Below are 15,930 nucleotides of genomic sequence, written 5' to 3' on the forward strand. Positions count from 1 at the left end.
TTTTATTTCTCTAGTGCTAGATTTGCACAGATGAATTGAATCATAAGGTACATGCTGATTTTCTTCTAATTCAACCAAAGATCACTAATTCTCAAACTCCTTACATCTTCAAACAGACAAACACACCTCTCTCCCTTCTTCTTGTAGATATCTATATATTAATCTGCGTATTAAACCACTACCAAACCCCACCGGCACTACGAGTGCAGAGATGGTGGTTGTGGCAGCAGCAGCTATAGTCATGATAGTAATTGCAGTGATAGTGTCGATGTTGGAGTAGATATGGTGATAAACTGACTATAAAATTAAGTAATGGTGAATATGATATGAAAAAGTTGGGAACAGTAATTTTGAACAACAAAATTTTTTTAAGAATCATTTGATTTTTAGTTTAAATATTAGAAATTAAAATGATATTTTACTCGTATATTTAAAACTCAAGAATTAAATTGATTCTAAAAAAATTTTCATCGAATAAATTGAATCTTATCTCATCTGAAATATACAGTGGCACATCTTGCCAAACTGTGTACACGTAAATGTAAAAGACAAGAAAGTAAGTATCACCAAGCAGGAGTGTTTAAAGATTGGGTGAAACCGGATTTGTTTTTATTCAGACTCTGCTTTAAATATACGTCAGGTCTATTTTTTAGATCCTAACTCGACTCTAAATCGAATGAAATTTAAATATTTTCGAGCCACAACTATACGATCAAAACCGAGTGGAAATCGAGTATTTAAAGCTTTAACAATCATTTATAAAGAAACTTATTTATAAAGAAAGTTATGTATGATGCACTTATTTATATAGAAGAAACTTGTTATCAAAAAGTTGATATCCATATTTGAATTTGAATTTGTCCATAAATTCTAAGTTGATGCTTTTTTGATCTATTTTTTAATTCAACAAGTGTGATTAAAAATAAAACAATAAGTTTATAATTAATATAACATTATTAAAATTAATTTAAAACATATATGTCTTTTTTAGTTCCTTTAGGATACACATGGATTGGGTGAAGTCGGGTTCGTTTTGACCTGGACCCGGCCTGAAATAATGACCGAATCTATTTTTGAGACCCTTACCCGACCCTAGACCCAGTGAAATCACACCAAATTAGCTACTAAAATGTTCGGAATCAGATCGAATCTTCGAGCCGGACCGGACTATGTGCATCCCTATCACCAAGAATGCATGGGTTTTGGAATTATTTTGACATGAAGTCTTTTTAACGAAATTAAAATTTCTGGAAACTTTTTGTTACATGTAGAATGCAGTTCTTTCGAATCCTAGTTTTGTATTGTTTATTCAAAACATCCATATAAGAGATTAGATCACTTCCGAATTATGATATACAGAATTCTAGTTTTGTATTGTTTATTCAAAACATCCACATAAGAGATTAGATCACTTTCGAATTATGATATACAGACACTGATATAGATATGGGATACGACACGACACAAAACATGCCGACACACGAATTTTAAAATTTTATAAGACATGGGGACATGTATATATATATATATATAATATAAAGTATTTTTTAGATAAATCATAATGATATTTAGTTATTTTATTGACACTAAAACATAAATTAATTTTTTATTTGTTTTTAATGTCTTATTTTAATTATATAAAGTATTTAAAATATTTTTTGTTTTAATAAATAATAATATATACTATTTCTAAATTTATTTTAGAGTACGTGTTAAGAATAAGACTGGACACGCTGACATATGTGATGATATTTAAGTGTGTCCAAACATGTCAAGAATAGAATTTTTTATTTTTTATTAAGATACGATTAGACACAACAGACATGCGTGTTAGATGAGTATTATTACATGATAAAGACTCTATAGTACAACAGTTAAATCAGATAAAAAGGATTAGCTAGTGAAACTGATGTTAGTTAGGTTGTTAGTGTGCTATGCAACTGGTAACTGGTGCAACAAGTCAATTATAAAGATTAGTTAGAAACGATATATATATCTATTGTTATAGCTAGTTGAGGGTTACATTCTTCTAGATCAATTTTGTATGAAATGAAATCAGATTCTTTCTTCTCTCCCTTTCTTTTCTCTCTGGTAGTTATCCTTTTTGTTCCTTAATTTTCTCTTGATTTGTTCCCCTTTGTTTCTCTTCTCTTCATACTTGAACTCACTTCACAGAGTTGATGAGAATTGCTCTGCTTTATCCATGGCTGTTTCAACATGGTGCGGTGAGCGTGGACTGAAGTAGAGGCTTCGATCACGAAATCAGTGTGGAAGGTCCTGATATGAAGAATCGTGTTACTATAGAAGGATCTTGAGCAAGGAAGCTCGGGATCTGGCGGTAGAATTTGACAATTCTCAGAAATTGAAGTTTTTTGGAGAAATTGAGAAATTGAAGTTTTTCCTTTTGTTCGACATTCACCAGAAATGGCAGAACAGATGCCACGCATTGACGTTCAAGTTCTTGCAAACCTGTTGAATCAGGTTAATCAGCTACAAGCCGTGCGAATGTGAATCCGATCATGGATCTGGTGAGTCCTTATTTTCTGCATCCTGGAGAAAGTATAAGAATACCTTTAGTTTCAATAGTCTTTGGTGCGAACAATTATCATGCATGTGAGAGAGCTATGTGGAGAGCGTTAAAGTTAAAGAACAAATTAAAGTTTGTTGATGGTTCCATTATTAAGCCAGCACAAGAAGACTCTTTGTTTGAAGTATGGGATAGGTGCAACACCTATATTATGTCTTGGTTGAACCTTTCTTTGAGTCCAGAGATAGCGCAAAGTGTCATGTGGATGAACAAAGCCACTAACATTTGAAATGCGTTGAAACACAGATATTATCAGGGTGACTTGTTTCGAATTGCGGAACTGTAAGAAGAATTATTTGCAACTAAACAGGGTGATTTGAGTATCACTGCGTATTTCAACAAATTAAAGGGGTTTTAGGAGGAATTAGACAATTTTTCTCCTGTGCCAACTTGCAAGTCTTGTGTTGGAGAGTGTGACTGTGGTCTTGATGTTGTAAGAAAACACAAAAAAGACATACATATGGATGCTAAGAGGCTTCAATGATCAATATCTTGTTGTGAGATCACAAGTAATGCTCATAAAAGCCACTTCCCAACGTTGATACTGTGTTTTCGTTATTTCTGCAGCAAAAACAACAAAATGTGAAATTACTTGAATGTAAAATTTTGATGGCCAACTTAAATACAAAGTCGAATTTTGCCATAAACTCCCAAACAAGCTCAAACATGAGAGGGGAAAGAGGCTTCAGAAGTAGAGGTGGTAGAACCACTTATAGAAGGGGCAGCCGAACTCAAAGTCTGTCATGGATTGAATGGCATATACTAGTATATATTGATGTAAGTTGATGTTTATATTAAAAATTGTATGTCTTGAAAAATTTGTATATGCTCACGTTAAAGACATTTATTTTTGTGGTCTTAAAATAATAATTAGGAATGGCAAATAGATTGGCTAGTCTCTTCTTATTAAAAAATTGATAATAAGTGAGTTGATCCACACATTTTGTTATGTTAAAATAAGTGGTTAAAAAAATTTTACTTTGCTCTTTATAAATTTTTTTGAAAATTTTTAAATTTTTATCAAGTTTATTAAAATACAAAAATGAAATTCTTAACTTGGTAACTAATAAATTTATAAAAAATACTTGATGAAATTAATAAATTAAAAAATAATTTAAAAATATAAAAAATCTTTTTTTATTATTTTTATGTAAAAAATAGTGGGTGCTGCTTGTCACCCTGCCAAATTAAAGCATGCCGATTAAGTGGGATGAGTTTGACTATTAATTATATTTTTTTTAGTGAACTCAATTTTCAAAATAGTTCCTCCCTATTTATTAGTAAATTAAAGGGTTTATTTGATTTGTTTGTCACCACTCCAAAAAAAAAATGCTGAATATCATTAGATTTATAGGTAGAAAAATAAAATTAATCTGCCGGTAATAAATTCATCATCGGATTTTATGTCGGTTCTAATTTGACGGTATAAACATCGCCAGTAAATTATCGAATTTTGCTGTCTGCCCGTAATTTTTGGCAAATTTAGTGGAGGATTTAGCTTTTAAGCTACGAATATCTGGTGTTAGTTACCGGCAGATTTTTTTTGACGGTAAATTTGGCGACAAATTGTTTTGTTCTCGCATTTTTAATATCAGATATTTTTGCCAGAGAATCCGATGGTAAGTTCAATTTTTTAAAATATTTTTTGATGAAATTAGTTGTAAAATTCTCAATTTTTTATTTAAATTTATTTTTTGTACAATTAGTAGTCAAATTCTAAATAATAGAAGTCAAATATATTAAATTATCAAGTGCACGAATAAAATTAAAAGTCAAATAACAGAGAATATGATACAATCAAACAGTGTATAAAAAACCCTAGTCACTGAAAGTTGTCATCGTCATCGTCGTCTTGCTAATCCTACAGCCGATCACATCAGTACACTCTTATGTACATGCATTGTTATTTGGCGCAAACCTATCAATGGAAAACTTAGGTTTAGTACATCTATAACTTAGGTTTAGTACATTTATAACTTCGAAGTAATCTATAAAACTCAATTATATTTAGAATTTTTTAGAAATTCTGGCAGAGTTTTATGAGTAAACACTCAATCTAGTCCTTGTCCATTTTCACAAAGGACAAAGCAATCCCTGTTCAAAAAAATGGATACTTCGACCCTCAACCTTTTTATTTTGGGATAATATGATCCCTCTGTTAAAAAATCCATTAAATAATAACAAAAATTAGTTTTGTGGGGGGTTTTATTTGTATTTTGTAGGGGTTTTAAACCTCCACAAGCTATTAATAAATTTGTTTTTTAAAATTTCCTTCCCCAATAGTAGTTAAGTGAAGAAAAACCATTGATGAAAATGATGTCACAAAAAAAATTGCAGTACAATACCTTTTAAAGGAAAAAAATAATATCGAATAAGAAATGAAAGAAGAGAACTTTAATGTTGATAATATTGGTATTGATAATGATGACGGTAGAGGAGATAATGATGATGATAAAGTAGGGTTACACAATAAAAATAATAGAGATAGGAGTGATAACAATGAGGATGAAAAAGGTAGTGGGAGTAGTGGTAATAATTGGTTATATTGTTGAAAAATTTTTTGTTAGAGTTTAAAACCCCCACGAAATACAAATGAAACTCCCCACAAAATTAATTTTTGTTATTATTTAACAATTTTTTTAATAGAGAGATTGTATTGTCCCAAAATAAAAAGGTTGAGGACCGAAGAGTCCTTTTTTTTTTACATGGATCGCTTTGTCCTTCGTGAAAATGGACAAGGACCGGATTGGGTCTTTACTCGAGTTTTATCTATAACTAGAATGTGTCAACCATTATAATCATCAAAATTCACTTAAACAGCAACATCTATCAACAATCAAGAATTATCACACACAAAATTGCAATTCAAACCTACTAAACTGAATCGAACCTATCTTAATAACCTAAGTCCACTAAAACTAGTAAAATTGAATGTCACTAAATTAAACTGACTAACTAAAATGATTTACATATAAAAGACTTAAAATATTACTTACGCTGAAGTCCCATTAGGCCAAATCTACATCCGTACGATGAGAGGTGGTGGAGGGGCATATAACTGCGATCCGTTAGAGGATTCCGGCAGCATGGTGTTTGTCGTTGGAGGCGTCATGGTCTAGGTAGTGTTCTGCTGAGTGGATGGAGGTGATGGAGGAGTCCAATCTGACAAAACAGACAAACGACTTCCTGGCTGTAGGGGTGGTGCAGCAATAAGAGCCACGTAGTTAGAATTAGGGACCATGATAAATGACTAGTTCTGTGCACCCATGACTAGTTCTGTGCACCCATTGCCTGTGATGTCACAGGGGTAGTCGGCGTAGAGGGGGACGACTGAAAAGATCCAGAGATTCCAGCAGAACCCCTCCCTCAACCACTGTGTACACTTCTACCCCTCGTCATGTCTGCAAAGAGAATATCAATTAACACTAATCACAAACACAATATACATTTATATGAACTATAAAATTTATAGACACTTTATATCACATAAATCAGCAAATAGAACACAAATTCTGTGTACATTTATATTATTTGAAAATAAAAATTAGCATAATCTCCCCTAAAGTTGGACATATATCCACCTTTACGATTCATACAAATTTAACCAACCTCAATCATGAATTAAAATTTACAAACAACCACAACATATCCAAAATAACCTAATCAGTTAACTAATTAGTTGAGTTCGTAACTACTTAGGTGTTTTAATTTATTCATAATCAAACCAATAACTTAATAACAACACCTCAAAATATGTTTTAATTAGAATAAAAATAAATTGGAATAAAATAATGAATACAAAATTATAATAACACATTAGAACCAAATTTATAATAACAAATCAGAATCAAATAATTAAGAACATAGTTATAATAACAAATCAGAACTAAAATAAGGAACACAAAAGTATAATAACAAATTAGAACCAAAATTATAATAACTTATAATAACAATCAAAATCAAATAACGAACACAAAATTATGATAACAAATCAGAACTAAACTTATACTAATACAAATCAAAATCAAATAACAAACACAATTATAATAACAAATCAGAACCAAAATAATGAACACAAAATTATAATAACAAATCATAACCAAAATTGTAATAACTTATAATAACAAATTAGAATCAAATAACGAACATAAAATTATGATAATAAATCAGAACCAGACTTATAATAACAAATCAGAACCAAAGTTATAATAACAAATCAAAACTAGAATAACGAATACAAAAAAAATTTAGAAGCATTACCTAAGCACCAGCACCAAGAAGAAGAGGGCAGTAGAAGCGGCGGTAGCAACAGCGACAAAAAGCAATGACAACAACATTGACGGAATCCAACAACAACAACAATGACGAATTTAATTTACGATATATAAAAGTTTTACGTAATCATCTAATAATTATTGTCACATTAATGGAATTAACTAATTTTTAAATTACATATGAATTTAAGTAGATATAAATGTATAAAATTAAATTCTATTTATACATAAAGAATATAATTGATAATGTAACAGTGTATTTATCTTAAAAAAGGCAAGTTACTTAAATAGAATAATTAGAACCCAAAATTATCAGATTGTAACTTTTTTAAACTGAAGACGCAATTGTAACTTTCTCATATCTATACAAACCGTTACTGGTAATAGCGGATTCAGAATTAACATAAACCATTACTACCAGCCGCGATTTGAAATTGAAGCAGAAACTTATATACAACAATGGTTTCTATAAGAATAATAGAACAAAGTATAAACCATTATATGCAGTAGCGGTTTATGTGTCATACTCATCACTCTTGGAATCAGAACTTATCTCATCACATCATTTTCCTGCTCATTGTCAAAGTCATTGCCTACAGAATAATCGGAATCACCACTCTCCTGATTATAATCATTGTGTACAATATGCAACAACTTAGCAACAAGAACATCAATTGCAGCACTAACTTCTCCATATGCTTTTGGACTTACCTTATTTACCGAAATGTACAAAAAAAAAAGGAGTAAAGAGGATAATCACCTCCCTGAATTAGCTAATTAGAGATCAAATTGCTACTGAAACTGTTATCTATCACATGATTTCTTATACAAAGAAAGATTTCGTAATAAATGTGTGTTTGGTTTATCAAAAATTAAACAAAAATAATAAAATTAAGATAGAAGATGAAGAAGGATAGTTGAGAAATAAAATAAAAATGACCTTGCATATAAAAAAGATGAAGAATGTGCAGAAAGATAATTAATAAATAAAATGAAGATAATCATGTAGTATAAAAGTAAGAAGGTGAAAAAAGGTAGTTGAGAGAATAAATTTTATAATCAATTCTCAATTATAAGAATTGAAAGTAAATGTTACAAAATGTCGCTTAAGTAAACATACGTTTGAGGGTAAAAATCATGTTAAAAAGAAATTATCCAAACAAATTTGTTGCAACGTTCAAGACTTTTGAAGGTGCCTTCATCTTTCTGAACCAAACATACACTAAGTGTTCATCTACTTAATATACTAAAATTGGATTTTCTCTTAACTAATAAAAGTGAGGTGTCGATTTCTCATAAATTCATTTTTCCGTCAAAATGAATACACTATTTTCTCTTCTAAATTTATTTTATAAAAATATCTTTATTATAATTATACTATAACTAGCATTTAAGTAATAATGCATAATTATACTAATTTAAAAATTTTTTTATTATAGTTATATAAAATTAATATTTAATACATTATAAAACTACTTATCAATTATCAATTGAAAATATTTTTAATCATTTTAATTATAATAATAATAATAATAATAATAATAATAATAATAATAATAATAATAATAATAATAATAATATGATAATTATATGATAATGGCATTGGACCAATTTATATTTCTCTAAATAAATTTATTTAAAAAAATATCTTTATTATAATTATATTACAATATTACAATTAATATTTAATGAATAATTCATAATTATACAAATTTAAGAAAATATTTTTATTATCTATCTATTCTATTTATTCTATTATCTATTATATAAAAATCGAATTTTTACACTTAATGATGCAACTCATGTGGCATGCTCTTGAGGTGTTTCCTTATTTATTTCATTTAATTTGTTAAAGCAAATCAATTATAATTAATTAATTATATCAATTAATTAATCTGATTAGACATTCAAATTTCACCATTTATTATAATTTATATGAATAGATTAATTGTAATTAATTATATTAATTAATTAATTTGGTTAATTATATTAATTATTTGATTTGATTGGAGTAAATATCAAATTATTTAATAAATAATAAATATGATAATGAAATATATGAATTAATTTAATTAGTTTATTTTTCTCAATACCATCTATTTATACAAGATCAATCTTTTTTACTCATTCGCTCTCTTTTCTCTCTCTCTCTCCCTTCCTTCCTTCCTTCCTTTCTCTCTTTCTCTCTCTCGTGTTTAGGGTACAATTTTTATAATTTATTTAATTTTTATTTTTTTATCTTTATTTATACATTTTATTTTTTTATTTTTTAAATTTTTTTATTTTAATTGCTTATTATTAGGCGCATACTTTTTTTTTTAGCTTCTGATTAACAAAAAAGATGTGTCATTTTTACGTTGTTTTTAAATAATCTTACTATAATTTTGTTTTATAATATTCTATTTTGTCATGTGTACTTCAATTCATATATATATTGTCTTTTTTTTGTGATTCACAATTAATATATACATTGTTTGTGTATGTAGTTTATATATATATATATATATAGTTTTTTTTTGTGATTTGTAATTATTATATACATTTCGTGTATATGGTTTATATGTTAATGTTTTTATTGATTCTCTTTATTTTTTTTTGCGTGTCTTTTTGTTGATCTTTATTTTAGTTATATTCATTGATTTCTCTATATTGATGCTCTTTTTATTTGAAATATCGTGACAATTTAGAGTGTATGTTGTGATCCATGTGATATTCGTTAATTTGATATATCTTTTTAGATGGTTTATGTTATAATGTGTTTAAGGAGTTGACTTAAAATTATAATATGATATATAAATTTATAATATGATTTATAATATGCTAAAATATTAGGATATTAATCATATTATCATATAGATATTTTTTTATTTGTCCATTAGATTCAACTATATAGGATCTTGAAAATTATGCAATTATGTAATTAGTTGTTTTTTCATATAATTATTGTATTGATCATTTACATTAGTGAGACTATTTTCATTATTAATATTTATAAATATGCTATTATTTGTATAATTGATTGAATCATCTTATTTGTTTAAATTTAATTCTATTGAATTAATTATTCAAGGTGCCATCGCTAGCTATTTCTATTTTTAAAGAATTTTTTAATATTATTTAACAATTCTAATAATATAATAACAATTAAAAAAGACAGAACAAAAAATTTTTTAATGTAAAAATAAGACAAAAAGAATAAATTTATTTAATAATTTTTCAGGATATATGTTCTTTTATAGATAATTATTGTAAGGCATGATAAATTATTAAATTCTAAAAATAATTATTAAGGATAAATGATTATTATAATTAAAAATAATGCCAATTTAAATAATATACAAATAAACCATGCCAAACATAACAACTTAAAAGGGTTATTCTTGAAAGAATATTGTTTATGATATTTAATTTTTTATTATTTATTAAGAAAAGCATAACTACTTAATGATATTTATTTTTTTAATTCACTATGTATGCAATTTTATTCTTTTTTTTATAAAATTTTACTCATGATGGTAATTCTTCTAATGGTATAAATGCAGAAAATTATATTTTTACTTTTTGATATAATCGATATATTATTAATAATGAATAGTAATTAACTCCTCATATTTTTAATCAAAGCATTTTGACGATAGTTTCTATTTATAGATATTAATGGATAATTGTTTCTTTAAAAATAAAATGCATTATGATTTTAGGTTATTTCATAATTAACAATAGAGAAAAGGACAAATAAGTCCTTGACCTTTTACCCCGCGGACATTTTTGTCCCTGACTATTGGAAAATACTTTTAAATCCTTGACCTCCTTACAATTAGGATGAATCAGTCCCTCCGTCAAAAAGCCACCGTCAGACCCAACGAAAAAGTCTGACATGGCTCCCTTTTTGCTTACCTGTCATGATGGCTGCCAACGTGGCACGTTAGGGAGATAGAGCATTTGGAAAGTGGACAAATAAGTCCCTGGAGCTCAGAACGACGTCGTTTAGATCGCTGCCCCCTATATACACTGTTACTCCTTTACTTATGTACAATGTCTATTAGACCCACACAGTTGAGACAGAATAACAATAAACCCTAAGAAGACCAAGGATCAAACGCAAGAAGACTCTGTTTTTCCCTCCAAAATCACTACCCAGACTGAGAAGTTTCTAGTGTGCATTTGTTGTCGAGGAGGGAGAACCATTTAGTGTTGTCTGATTTTCCGTCTTCGTCACCAGATGTAAGAATCCATTGCACTGCTTAGTGAGTCGATTTTCAGGTTCAATGGTTATGGAAGTATAAACTGTTTTGTGAAAGGATTGTCTGTGCATGGTGATAGTAGTGCTAAAAAAAGTATGTGCGTGGTTCCCGCGAGAGTGATTGAATGTTAGGGCAAAAGGAAGTTCTTGGTTGATTTCTGTTTCCGTTTTTTGTTTAAGGACATTGCTGTTTGAGTTTACGGTTATTTGATCATTGATTTTTGTTTTTTTGTTTTTTCAAGATGGTTGATGTGTTTGTGGTGCCAGTTTTCCACCATGGAGGTAGTTTTGTTAGAACGAGTAATGGAACCCTTGATTATCAAAATGGGAAGGTAGAGAAGTTTTCCGAAATGGACCTGGATTTTGTGAATTTTGGAGACTTGATCACACTGTTCAAAGGCTTGGGGTACCAATCGTACAATGTAGTTTATTGGTATAATCCAATGAATGCTGATGTTGAGTCGGGACTGCACAGTTTAACGGGGGATACAGGTATTAATGCCATGCGTGAGAACAAAATGAAGAATCCAAAGACGAATGAGTTTTACCTGTACTTTGACCACCCTGTTGATGAGCCTGAGATTGTGGAGGATGGTGGAAACAAAGGTAAGAGTCCTGTGTTAGAAGAGGTTCATAGTTCATCTTCGGATGATGGGTACGAGAGTACGGAGGATGAGCCCTACAAACCTCCACCACCCGGATTTGAAAGTGATAGTGATGATAGTGCTGCTGACAGAGGAGGCAAGATAAAGAGAGTTAGTAAGAGAAAGAAAAAAAATTGTGTCTCCAAATAAGCCATCTGGAAATAAGCCAGCTGCAAAGAAGACAGGTGTAAAAAAGAACAAGAGAAGTTGGGTAAAGAAGGTACAAAACAGTGGAATAGGTGCATCTGAGGTGAAAAGAAGGCAAAAGGATAGGATTGGGCCCAATGAAAAGCAGGCCAGGACTGGGCCCAATGAGCAACAGCCCAGAAGTGATGTTGGGCCAGGCCCTAACGAAGAGCCCAACAGAGATGCACAGCCCAACATAGATCCAACTATGAGGTTTTATGTGAGTGGGATCCAAGATGATGATGATGACCCCATATATGATTACTATTCTGAGGATTTACACACTCTTATATCATCAGATGATGAATACAGCAAGCAAATATTTCCTGAGTTTGATGATGAATATGCTTTTGAAGAGGGACGATTTGAATTAGGGACTAGGTTTGCAACCATAGAGAGATTTAAGAAAGTTGTGAAAGACTCATTCATTGCTGAGGGTAGAGAGCTTAGGTGGATTAAGAATGACAAGGAGAGAGTTAGGGTGGGATGCATGGATGATGAGTGCACGTGGTTAGTTCATTGTCATACAACAAGTCATTACAATGCTATCAGGTGAAGACTTACAAAAACGATCACACGTGTGCACAGGACCTAGGAAGTAACGCGGCTAATCAACATTGGATTAGTAAGAAGGTGGAGAAGAGAATGAGTACACGCCCCATATGAGGACAAATGAAGCCATTGACTTTCTGAGAGAGGAATTCTCACTCACTGCACATCTAAAAATGTTCTACAGAGCAGTTAAAGAGGCAAGAAAAAAGATAATGGGCAATGAGAGGGAGTAGTATAATAATGTTAGGGATTATTTGTTTGAGATTCTGAGAAGCAACCCTGGGTCCAGGGCAGAACTCTGTGTAACACCTATTCCTCAATCCCCTCCTGTGTTTGATAAGCTTTATATAGGGTTAGAGGCATGCAAGCAGGGTTTCAAGAGTGGATGTAGGCCTTTGATCCACCTTGATGGTTGTTTTCCGAAGACATACTATGGTGGACAAATCCTAACAGCAGTGGCCCAAGATGCGAATAATCAATTCTATGTTGTTGCTTATGGAGTTGCAAGGTCTGAAACAAAAGAGTCTTGGAAGTGGTTTCTGACTCTTCTTCAAGAGGATCTGGGTGATGTGCAGACTAACGGGTGGAACTTTATGTCCGACCAACAGAAGGTAACATTCATAACTCTTTACTTAGTTGGTTAATAATGCAACTGATGTCTAATTACTGGTTTCTGATTAATAATGTTTAGTTCTGCTTCCTTTGATGATTTATTCATTGATAGGGTGTGTGTAATTATGCAAATGATTAGTAGTTACTGGTTTATGATTCATAAAGTTTAATTCTGCTTCCTTTGATGATTTATTCACTGATAGGGTGTGTGTAATAATGCAACTGATTAGTAGTTACTGGGTTTGATTAGCAATGTTGAGTTCTGCTTCAGTTGGAGAGTTAGGCACTCATTAGGGTATGATTAATAATGCAACTTATTATTCATTACTGGTTCTGATTAATGAAGATTTGTTCCTATATTGTGTTAGGGATTGATGCCTGCATTGAAAGAAGTTCTGCCAAATGCCCATCACCGAAACTCTGTGATGCACATTTGGAAAAACTTTATCAACCAGTTCAAGGATTTGTATATTCGGGAGGTGGTTTGGGAATGTGCAAAGTGCACTACCATACCCGAATTCAAAGAACAAATGGAGAAGCTTAAAGGCATTAATCAGGGGGCTTGGGAATACCTATCTAAATTTGATCCAGCTACTTGCGTGAAGGCGTATTTCTCACATGGACTAAAGGTGGACAACCTCACAAATAACATGTGTGAGGTGTTCAATGCAAAGATAGTCAACTATAAAAGCAAGCCTATCCTCACAATGTGTGAAGAAATTAGATGCTATCTGATGAGGAGGATGGTTAAGCATAAAGATCTACTTGGCAATTATACTGGAAAGCTCGCACCTGTTCAGCAGAAGAGGATGGAGCGTCTAATTAGGCCTAGCAATAATTGGCGTGCAGACTGGACTGGTGACGAAGAACGTAAGAGGTTCGAAGTTAGTCGTAAAGCTACAAAGGTGGACGTGGACCTCATCAGGCAGACTTGCTCGTGCAACAAATGGCAGCTCACTGGTTAGTGTTAATTTATTGTTAGGCATTATATCAATGCATGTCCATTATGTTTTAATTGCTGGCTGAATGATTTGTGGTCCATGATGTTAGTTATTTATGGCTGTTTCTGTTCTGGTTCCTGATATTGTGATATTCTGGAACCTTACTGTTACTCTGTGTTAGGCATGCCATGTATCCATGCCATTGTAGCAATAAGGAAGAGGCATGATCATCCGGAGGATTATGTGCATCCATGGTTATGCATGGAGTCAATCCACAAGACATATGCTCATTGTATTCAGTCTGTGCCAAGTTAGGCGTTTTGGACAAGGAGTGAGTATTCAAGGCCGGATCCTCCCATCATAAAGAGACCAATAGGTAGGCCAAAAGTGCACAACAGACAGAAGGATCCAGCTGAGCCAATGATGCAGCAAGGTGAAAAGCTGAAGAGGTCATTCAAAGTCACTTGTAGTAAGTGTGGTGCAACGGAGCATAACTACAAGACTTGCAATGGGGCTCCATCTGACCCCAACTGGAAACCTAAGACGAAGAAGGCTAAAAAAGGTTTCACATCTCAGGTATTGACAGTCCTCCCACTGTCACAGTCAGCTCCAACTGATAGTGTAAGTAAACTGCAGAAGGACTAATCTGTCTTATTAATTTATTATCAGGGATTTATGTGTCTTATTTCTTAGTGTTTAGCTATATCATATGTCTGATTTCTATGTGCTAAGGACTGTCTGTGTCTACTAAATGTTTGGACAGGATGCTCCATCTAGTCAGGATCACAGTATACCTACTCAGCGACCCATGCCTGATGTCACCCCAGGTCCTTTTAACCCTGTGGCAGCAACATCAGTAGCACCCCAAGTCAAGCCAGGTCCAGTTACAAGAAGGACACAATTTAGATCTCCACTCCAAGTTCCATCCACAACCCACCAAAACGCTCAAGAAACTCCATCAAAGATGAGGCCCAAGCAAAGGATATTCAGGCCACCAGCTCTACTAAACCCCAGTCCACTCCCACCTCAAAGTCAGCCAAACCCACCTGGCCCACATCCTCCTCAAGTCATCCCAGTACCAAATGTAGCAGCTACCCAGGAGACATTAGCAGCAGCAAGCACAACTACAACTGGCATGTTCAAATTCATCCCTAATCCACCTTTCATCGTGCCAAAGAAGTGAAAAACTGTGTGACTTTGGGCATTCTACTATGCCTTGTACTAGCTTTTAGTAAACTTGCTTTTAGTAAATTTTCTTTTGCATTTTGGCTGAGTTTTAAGATCTATGATGTTGTGTTTGTGAGGCTGACTTTTGATTTGTCATGTTCAGCTTCATCTTCATCAAACTCTGTACTTTAGGATACTATATCATTTTGGAAAGCTTTAGGAAACTCTTTATGTTATTGAACATCAAGTTTCATGGATTATGTATGCTACTTTTATGCCTAATTCTTCAGCGTTTCCTTGTGTATGTACTTATTCAAAACATAATTTGAACATACTCGTATTATAACTACAGTTGCATTTAGATTACAGGATGCATAACTTGCCAAAATAGCATGACTCAATACACAAGAAAAAACTCTGCACATCCCTTTCTCTATCATGATTTTAATACTTCATCTCTCAAGCAACAGATACATAAAAAGTAACAAATGCAGCACATATAATTACAGTAATACACCAAGCTAATGGGTTTTTCTTCTTCTCTAAAGCAACAATCTTCTCTTCCAAAACAGCCATTCTATGATCTAATCCCTCTTTCTCTTCTACATCTTCAACATGTTTCCTCTCACAGATGCAACAATTGCTTCCTATTCTAGCAAGATGCTCATCGACCCAAACAAAAAATTTGCAGTGACCTTCATTTCCCTGTCAAAATTCCCAAAAT

The sequence above is a fragment of the Arachis hypogaea genome, chromosome 7, assembly GCF_003086295.3.
Source record: "Arachis hypogaea cultivar Tifrunner chromosome 7, arahy.Tifrunner.gnm2.J5K5, whole genome shotgun sequence".
Classification (NCBI taxonomy): domain Eukaryota; kingdom Viridiplantae; phylum Streptophyta; class Magnoliopsida; order Fabales; family Fabaceae; genus Arachis; species Arachis hypogaea.